At 51.1% G+C, this 8,307-nt stretch overlaps 2 protein-coding genes across 10 annotated transcripts in view; both read left to right on the top strand.

Annotated features, from left to right (window-relative positions):
* Positions 1-8,307, top strand: part of LOC122327919 (GTPase IMAP family member 8-like) — a 295,481-nt gene that overhangs the window by 118,199 nt on the left and 168,975 nt on the right. The gene's annotated exons all lie outside the window — the stretch shown is intronic.
* Positions 1-8,307, top strand: part of LOC122327910 (NACHT, LRR and PYD domains-containing protein 3-like) — a 98,788-nt gene that overhangs the window by 50,928 nt on the left and 39,553 nt on the right. The gene's annotated exons all lie outside the window — the stretch shown is intronic.

The raw sequence follows: 8,307 nt of genomic DNA, 5'->3' as shown, positions 1-8,307 counted from the left end.
ATTGTGGTTTAACAGACAAAAGCTGTTCAGCTCTGGCTTCAGTTCTTGGATCAGATTCCAGTCTGAAAGAGCTGAACATGAACAATAATAATCTGCAGGATTCAGGAGTGAAGCTGCTCTGCACTGGACTGAAGGATATCAATTGTAAATTAGAGATACTGAGGTAAGTTTTGTGAAAATCTCTAGTATTTCGTTATAATTTAGATCTATCTGTTAACATGGACCTTGCCACAGAATTGAGGACAGAACTGAACTAAGTGAAATGTATAGGCTTTAATTCCTGCATGAACTCTATATTTCAGTTCCCAAACAATGCATTTTAATGTGGTTTAATAATGGACTTCTTATGTTACAGCATTTTAAAACTTTGATTTTCTTTTTTTGTTTGTTTTACATCTTGAGGTTGTTTTTATGATGTGGATCATTTCAAGACTTTCACTCCTGTTGAGTTTTACATAATTGAATCAGAATCAGACTTATTGGCAGGTATATTTACACATATGAAGAATTAGTTTTTTTGACAGAAGCTTCTGCGGTTCAACAGAATGACAGTGACAGGACAAAAACACAGATAAAAGAATAAAAAATATAAAACGTAATTGAAAATAACAATAATCAATTTTATAATTGTACAGGCTTTTTACAATAGACAAAGACCTTAAAAGAGTCATGGATTGCATTTTTTAAATTATTTTATAATCTTCTCTGTGATGCACCTATAATGTAAGCAAGATTTTTACATAAAAATAGCGCAACTTAGATGTAATAGTCTATATTTTGTATGTGGGTTTTGATTCTCTGCAGAACAATCTGTTTTTATAGACGGGGCACATTCAAGGCACTGAAGTGTATGCCTGCTATGATTGGCTCCTGATATGAATCTGCCTACAAGTTTGTCTCAGAGTACATGCAGAGTCAGTGAACCAGGTAGAGATACAGACATATGATCATTGAGAGTCTTGGAAGGACATTTTTTATTTATTTTTTTATTGTCAGTTCAATGATCACAAGTATACAGATACTGTGTCAGACATACAGAGTAGCAAATAAAGTAAGGCACAATTGAAAGGAAGAAGAAAAGTGGTAAAGGTATTATAATAAAAAAATAATAAAAAAAAAAAAAACATTACAAGTACAGGAAATCACAAAATGGAAAATCAAGGAAGGTTCTTTATATAGTGCCAAAGAGGTGACCATATCTGCCAGAAATCAGTGGATTTCTGGTGCGCATCATATGTAAGTTTCTCAAGTGGGAGTAATATAGATATTTTAGACATCCACATTTTGAAAGAAGGAACCTGAGGAGATGACCATAATAGTAGTATGCATTTCTTTGCCAGATACACCAGAATTAAAAACATGTGTTGTTTCACATGAGAATCAAATACTGTCTCTACTCCAACGGATAACAGATACAATTCCAAGGAAAAACGAAACTGTAACCCGAAAAGTTCTTGTAAAAAGTTATGTATTTTGTTCCAGAAGGGGATGATTTTGCTACAATGCCAAAAACAGTGAAGAAAGGATCCCTTATGTTTTTTGCAATTAAAACATAGGCCAGAAGAATTTCTATAGATTTTCTTTAGACGTAACGGTGTGAGATAAATTCTATTAATGAATTTGTAATTAAGTTCGTGAACTCCCAATGAATTACATTTAAAATATAAATTATTAGTTACGGCTAACCAGTCTTCACTGTCAATTCCATGACCCAAGTCCTTTTCCCAAACTTTCTTCAAACTATCTAATGAAGAAGTACATGTATCAGACAGGGCATTATATATCACTGAAATTATCCCCTTAGAAAAACTGTTCGTCACAATTTGTTCAATGGTAGTAAGTTCAAGTCTTAGTTTACAATTGTCCGATAAAGGTTTTATAAAGTGACGCAGCTGAAGGTATTTGAAAAGTTTGCTTGTGGTATATTATATTGACATGAAAGTTGTTTTTAATGTATTACCTAAAAAAGGCAAGATATAGTTGAGATCCCCAATTTAAACCAGTCCGAAAGACCTATATTATGCAAAGAAATAGGAAAATCTGGATTATTAGCAATAGGGGAAAGCAAAGAGAGGTTGGCTGGAATTTTAAGATATGTTCTGACATCTCTCCATGCTAAAAGAGTGTTTAAAATAATAGGGTTTGTTGAAATGCTTTTAATTTTTCTAATATTTCTAATGAAAGGCAGAAATTTTATAGGAAGGGGGGCACAAATCGTTGCTTCTATGTTAACCCACCTTGAGTCAAGCCGTTCGTTATACCAACTAACCATGTGTTTCACTTGTGCTGACCAGTAATAAAACTGCAAATTTGGTAAAGCAATGCCTCCCTTCTCTTTTGGTTTTGTCAACTTATTAAAATTAATACGGGCATTTTATTGTTCCAAATAAATTTAGATAAGTGTTTGTTAATGTTTTTTAAAAAGGATTAGCTAAATAGCATGGGAGGGACTGAAATAGATATAGAAACTTTGGAAGAATATTCATTCTAATCACATTTATTCTGCCTAAGAAGGATATAGGAAGTGAATGCCAAGTAATAAGATCTTTTTTTAATTCTGTTGACAAGAGGCGTGTAGTTTCCCTTTCAGTCGGTCACTCCGAGTCACGCCGGATGACCGATTTAATTGGGATCTCGCCGAGGACCAATCTACTTGGAGGTATCTAAACAAGCCAATTGAAGATTGGCATGCGCTAATCGCATCCAGCTGCCGCTGATCACAGCGCGGGTATAAATAAGCAGCGGGTGCAGCGCATATTCAGCTTTTCGCTTCGGAGCCGAGCGTGACCGTTCTGCTCCAAAGACGGATTTTTCGAGTGTTGGAGTTCGGCGTTCAGCGGAGGTCGTTCCTGCGTCGAGTGGATTGCCACAATCAGGCTGCACTACCCCCCCTGTTTGTGTGCAGAGCGGCTATCTCCTGTTGCCTCAACACCGTTCAGAGCTAAAAGAGCTAGCTCACGGGTGGAACGTCTTTTTAAAGACGCATCTGCAAGATGCCCTTCCACCCGTGCGTTTCTGGATGCGGTCGTTTCCTGGCGCCGGGTGATGGTCACGATCGCTGTCTCACGTGTCTGGGCCGTAAGCACGCTGAGGTGGCTTTCGTGGATGAGTCATGCTCCCAGTGCGGGAAAATGACCATCGCGGAGTTGCGGACCAGGCTCCGCTTCCTGCAAAGGGGCGGAGTTCCCGTTCCTCTGCCGAGGTCTAGGGCTCCTCCTGCTGGCAACAGTGGGAGAAGCGCTTCCTCTAACAGTGGACGGACTGGTCTCACAGTGACAGTGAGGAACTCTCCAGCGAGGGGGACTCCTGCCACTGGTGCTTCGCAGCCAGTGGAGCTTCCAAGGGAGCAGTCTGGACCTTCCTACAGGGAGGTACCAGTTGTATCTTTTGGAGCTCCCCCTGATGACCAGATGTCAATCGCGGCATCGGAAGGAGAGTCTGAAGGTTCTGGGGATGAAGGTCCGGCTGGTGGGGCGTCCGGCGGGCGCTCCACCGTGCCGGATACGGATCCAGAACTGGTGGCTATGCTTGCCCGGGCCGCCAAGGGGATCGGGCTCGAGTGGAAACCTCCACCGCGTCCCGAGCCCTCGAGGCTGGACGATTGGTACTTAGGGGTGGCTCGCGCTGGTTCTCAGGGCCCCACCCCGGTACCATTCTTTCCGGAGGTGCATGAGGAGCTTGCTGGGGCGTGGAAGGCACCTTTCACTGCCAGAAACCGCCCCAGTGGCTCCTCCTCCTTCACCACCCTTGACGGCGGCGCAGCTAGGGGGTATACGGTGATCCCTCCAGTGGAGCGGTCAGTTGCGATGCAGCTGTGTCCCAACTCCGTTTCCACTTGGCGTGGTGATCCTGTGCTCCCCTCCCGGGCCTGTAGGCACTCGTCGGCTTTGATCGGCAGTGCCTATACGACTTGTGGAGAGGCTGCGTCTGCTGTACACGCTATGGCGTTGTTGCAAGTTCATCAGGCCAAGGCACTGAAGGACCTGCACGAGGGTGGTCATGACCCGGAAGTTCTGAAAGAACTCCGTACCGCGACTGACCTCGCGCTACGAGCGACGAAGGTTACAGCGCGGTCTCTGGGTCGTGCGATGGCCACTATGGTGGTCCAGGAACGCCATCTGTGGCTGTGTCTGGCCGACATGCGCGAGGTAGACAAGACACGCTTCTTGAATGCCCCATGTCCCAGTCCGGCCTCTTCGGCGACGCGGTGGAGAGCTTTGCCCAGCAGTTCTCGGCCGCCCAGAAGCAGACTGAGGCGATTAAACACATCTTGCCTCGGCGTGCAGCTGCTGCCTCCACCCGGCCGCCAACGGCTCCGCCTCAGCCTGCTCGTCGCCGAGGGCGCCCCCCTGCCGCCGCCCCCGCTCCCGCGCAGCCGTCGCAGCAGCCCTCAACTAGGCAGCGCCGTGGAGCCGGCCGCAGGGCAGCCGCCCAGCCCGTCCAGGCATCCGCCAAACCTGGAGGGAAGCGCAGGTGCAAGCGGCCCTGAGACGGGCGACCCAGAGATGGAGGGAGCTGCTCTTCGGGAGATGGTGAACGCACCACTCCCTCCCCCGGAGGAGGGCCGGGTGGAGAATCTTTTGTTTTTTTCGCCGCTGACCTCACGGTCAGTGGTACCCAAATACTCGACAAAAGAGCGGTTTCCTCTATCTCTGGGTCCCCAGAGAGGACGAGGAGTTGTGGGCGGGCCAGTTCTGCACCACACTCACTCTCCTCTTTGGCCAACATGCAGCAGTGGGAAGACGGGGAGGACGAACCCACGGCCTACCCGCCTCACTTCTGCGGGAATGCAGGTAAGAGTTGCACACACTCGACCCCGCTTCGGACTGGCCACGAGACGCCTGAGCCGGGTCCCTGCCCTCCTCCTCGCTGCCCCATCGCCTGCACGTCGGTGGTTCCGCTCGAGCCGCTAGTTCGGTCTCTGGATGCCTGGTTGAATCTTCCCAGGCTATCCCGGTGGCTCCTGCGAACCATTCGACTCGGCTATACGATTCAGTTCGCCCGGCGTCCCCCCAAGTTCAGTGGGATCCGCTATACGTCAGTGAACGATGCGGGTGCCCCTGTCTTGCGTGCGGAGATTGCTGTCCTTCTAGTGAAGAACGCACAGAGCCGGTTCCTCCAGCCGATATGAGGTCGGGGCTTTACAGCCCATACTTCATAGTGCCCAAGAAAGGCGGTGGGTTACGACCGATCCTGGATCTGCGAGTCCTGAACCGAGCACTTCAACGGCTCCCGTTCAGGATGTTGACACAGAAACGCATATTTCAGTGCGTCCGTCCCCAGGATTGGTTTGCAGCGATCGACCTGAAGGATGCGTACTTTCATGTGTCGATTCTTCCGCGCCACAGGCCATTCCTGAGGTTTGCGTTCGAAGGTCGAGCATATCAGTACAAAGTCCTACCCTTCGGGCTCTCCCTGTCGCCACGTGTCTTCACGAAAGTCGCGGAGGCTGCCCTTGCTCCACTAAGAGAGCAGGGCATTCGCATCCTCAACTACCTGGACGACTGGCTCATTCTAGCTCAGTCCCAGGCTCAGCTGTGCGAACACAGGGATCTGGTGCTACAGCACCTCAGCCAGTTGGGGTTTCGGGTCAACCAGGAGAAGAGCAAACTCTGTCCAACACAGAGGATCTCTTTTCTTGGGATGGAGCTGGATTCGATCAATCAGACGGCACGCCTCACACAGGAGCGTGCCCATTCGGTGTTGAACTGCTTGAATATGTTCAAGAGCAGGACGGCGGTCCCACTGAAATATTTTCAGAGGCTCCTGGGGCATATGGCAGCCGCGGCCGCAGTGACGCCGCTGGGACTACTCCATATGAGACCGCTTCAACACTGGCTACACGATCGAGTCCCGAGGTGGGCGTGGCAGCGTGGCACGCACCGGTTCAGATAACACCGCCTGCCGCCAAACCTTCTCCCCGTGGTCAGACCTTTCGTTCCTTCGGCTGGAGTGCCCTGGAGCAGGTCTCCAGGTATGCTGTGGTTTTCACAGATGCCTCTACCACCGGCTGGGGGCCACGTACAACGGGCATGCAGTGTCGGGGTTTGACGGGCCCTCAACTGCAATGGCACATCAACTGCCTCGAAGTTGCTGGCAGTACATCTCGCCCTAGGCCGCCTCAAGAGCCGCTTCGAGGCCAACATGTACTAGTCCGCACGGACAACATACCGACCGCTGCGCACATCAACCGACAAGGTGGTCTCACGCCCCCGTCAGATGTCGCAACCTCGCCCGCCACCTCCTCCTATGGAGTCGGAAGTTTCTGAGGTCACTTCACGCCATTCACATTCCAGGAGTGTGCAACCAGGCAGCCGACGAGCTGTCGCGAGCTGCACTACCTGGAGAATGGAGACTCCATCCCCAGACGGTTCAGCTGATTTGGGAACGTCTCGGAGCCGCTCAGGTAGACCTGTTTGCCTCTCCAGAGACTTCCCATTGCCAGTGGTTTTTCTCCCTGACCGAGGGGACACTCGGCACGGACGCACTGGCACACAGCTGGCCGCGGGGCCTTCGCAAGTATGCATTTCCCCCAGTGAGCCTTCTTGCACAGACACTGTGCAAGGTCAGGAGGACGAGGAGCAGGTCTTGCTAGTAGCACCCTACTGGCCCACGAAGACTTGGTTCCCGGAACTTGTGCTCCTCGCGACAGCCCCTCCTTGGCCGATTCCTCTGAGGAAGGATCTTCTGACCCAGAGACGGGGCACCCTTTGGCACCCGCGTCCAGACCTCTGGAAACTCCATGTCTGGTCCCTGGACGGGACGCGGAGGCTCTAGGTGACCTACCTCAAGGGGTAGTTGACACCATTTCTTCGGCTAGAGCGCCGTCCACGAGACAGGCCTATGCCTTGAAGTGGAGCCTGTTCGTCGAGTGGTGTTCTTCTCAAAGAGAAAACCCCCGGAATTGCCCCATCAGAGTCGTGCTTACCTTCTTGCAACAAGGTTGGAGCGAAGGCTGTCTCCCCTCCACCCTTAAGGTCTACGTGGCTGCGATCGCTGCAAACCATGACCCCATAGACGGGAGGTCTGTGGGTAAGCATGAGCTGATCATCAGGTTCCTGAGGGGGGCCAGGAGGTTGAATCCTCCACGGCCCCCTACTGTACCCTCTTGGGACCTGTCTGTAGTGCTGACAGCACTGCAGCAGGCTCCGTTTGAACCCTTGCCAGCAGTTGAGCTAAAGTTCTTATCTATGAAGACATTGCTCCTGCTCGCATTGGCCTCCATCAAGAGGGTAGGGGACCTGCAGGCTTTTTCGGTCGACGATTCGTGCCTACAGTTTGGGCTCGTGGATTCCCAGGTAACACTGAGGCCACGGCCCGGCTACGTGCCCAAGGTTCCCACTACCCCCTTCCGAGACCAGGTGGTGAACCTTCAAGCGCTGCCCCTGGAGGAGGCAGACCCAGCCTTGATGTTGCTTTGTCCCGTCCGAGCACTAAGATGCTACGTTGACCGGACACAAAGCTTCAGGACCTCAGACCAGCTCTTTGTTTGTCACGGAGGCCGGCAGAAGGGGAGTGCCGCTCAAGCAGAGGATGGCCCACTGGATAGTGGACGCCATTACCCTGGCCTACCAAGCACAGGGTATGCCCTGCCCCCTCAGGTTGCGGGCACACTCAACAAGAAGTGTTGCATCGTCCTGGGCGTTGGCTCGTGGCGCCCGCTGGCAGATATTTGTAGAGCTGCAGGCTGGGCGACCCTAACATGTTTGCTAGATTCTATAGCCTACGTGTGGAACCGGTATCCTCCTGTGTTCTCACCTCAAACGGGTAGAAGCACTGAGAGGCCCGGTTTCGGTCGGCTTGTTAACCGCCTCCAGAGCGTCCACACAGTAGACCCTGTCGAGCTCCTCCATTCCTCGGCAGCCAGATGTTGCGGAGCATCTGGCGCCAGGCCCTCTCGATGAATCCGTGAGAACCGGTGAGGGCTGGGAGCCATGTAAAGTACCCTAGAGGACTTTATGTGTGTATTTCCACGGCATAGCCTAGAGCCCCGTGTTTCCCGGCAGACCTTCTGCCCATCCAAGAGGGTTCAATCACCTCCCATTTTCCATATGCAAACTGAAATATTGTCCATATGCGTATTCGCTCCAAGACCTCCTACGGGAAGGCTGGACTTCCGCACGCCCCTGTTCGCCAGAACGTGGGGCGCTTCCCAATGTTCCAGTCTTACGAATGGGTAGTATTGTAGCTGGCTTCTTGTGGTCGAGCCTCGCCTACGCCGATAGACTGAGGGGGCTTGTGGGCTCCACAGGACACTGGAAGAGGCAGCGCCCATGGCGTTTTGGTAGGGATCCCACCCGTCGGTCA

Source organism: Puntigrus tetrazona, chromosome 22, assembly GCF_018831695.1.
Source record: "Puntigrus tetrazona isolate hp1 chromosome 22, ASM1883169v1, whole genome shotgun sequence".
Taxonomy (NCBI): Eukaryota; Metazoa; Chordata; class Actinopteri; order Cypriniformes; family Cyprinidae; genus Puntigrus; species Puntigrus tetrazona.
The sequence above is the reverse complement of the archived record's forward strand: the minus strand, read 5'-3'. Positions and strand labels throughout refer to the sequence as shown.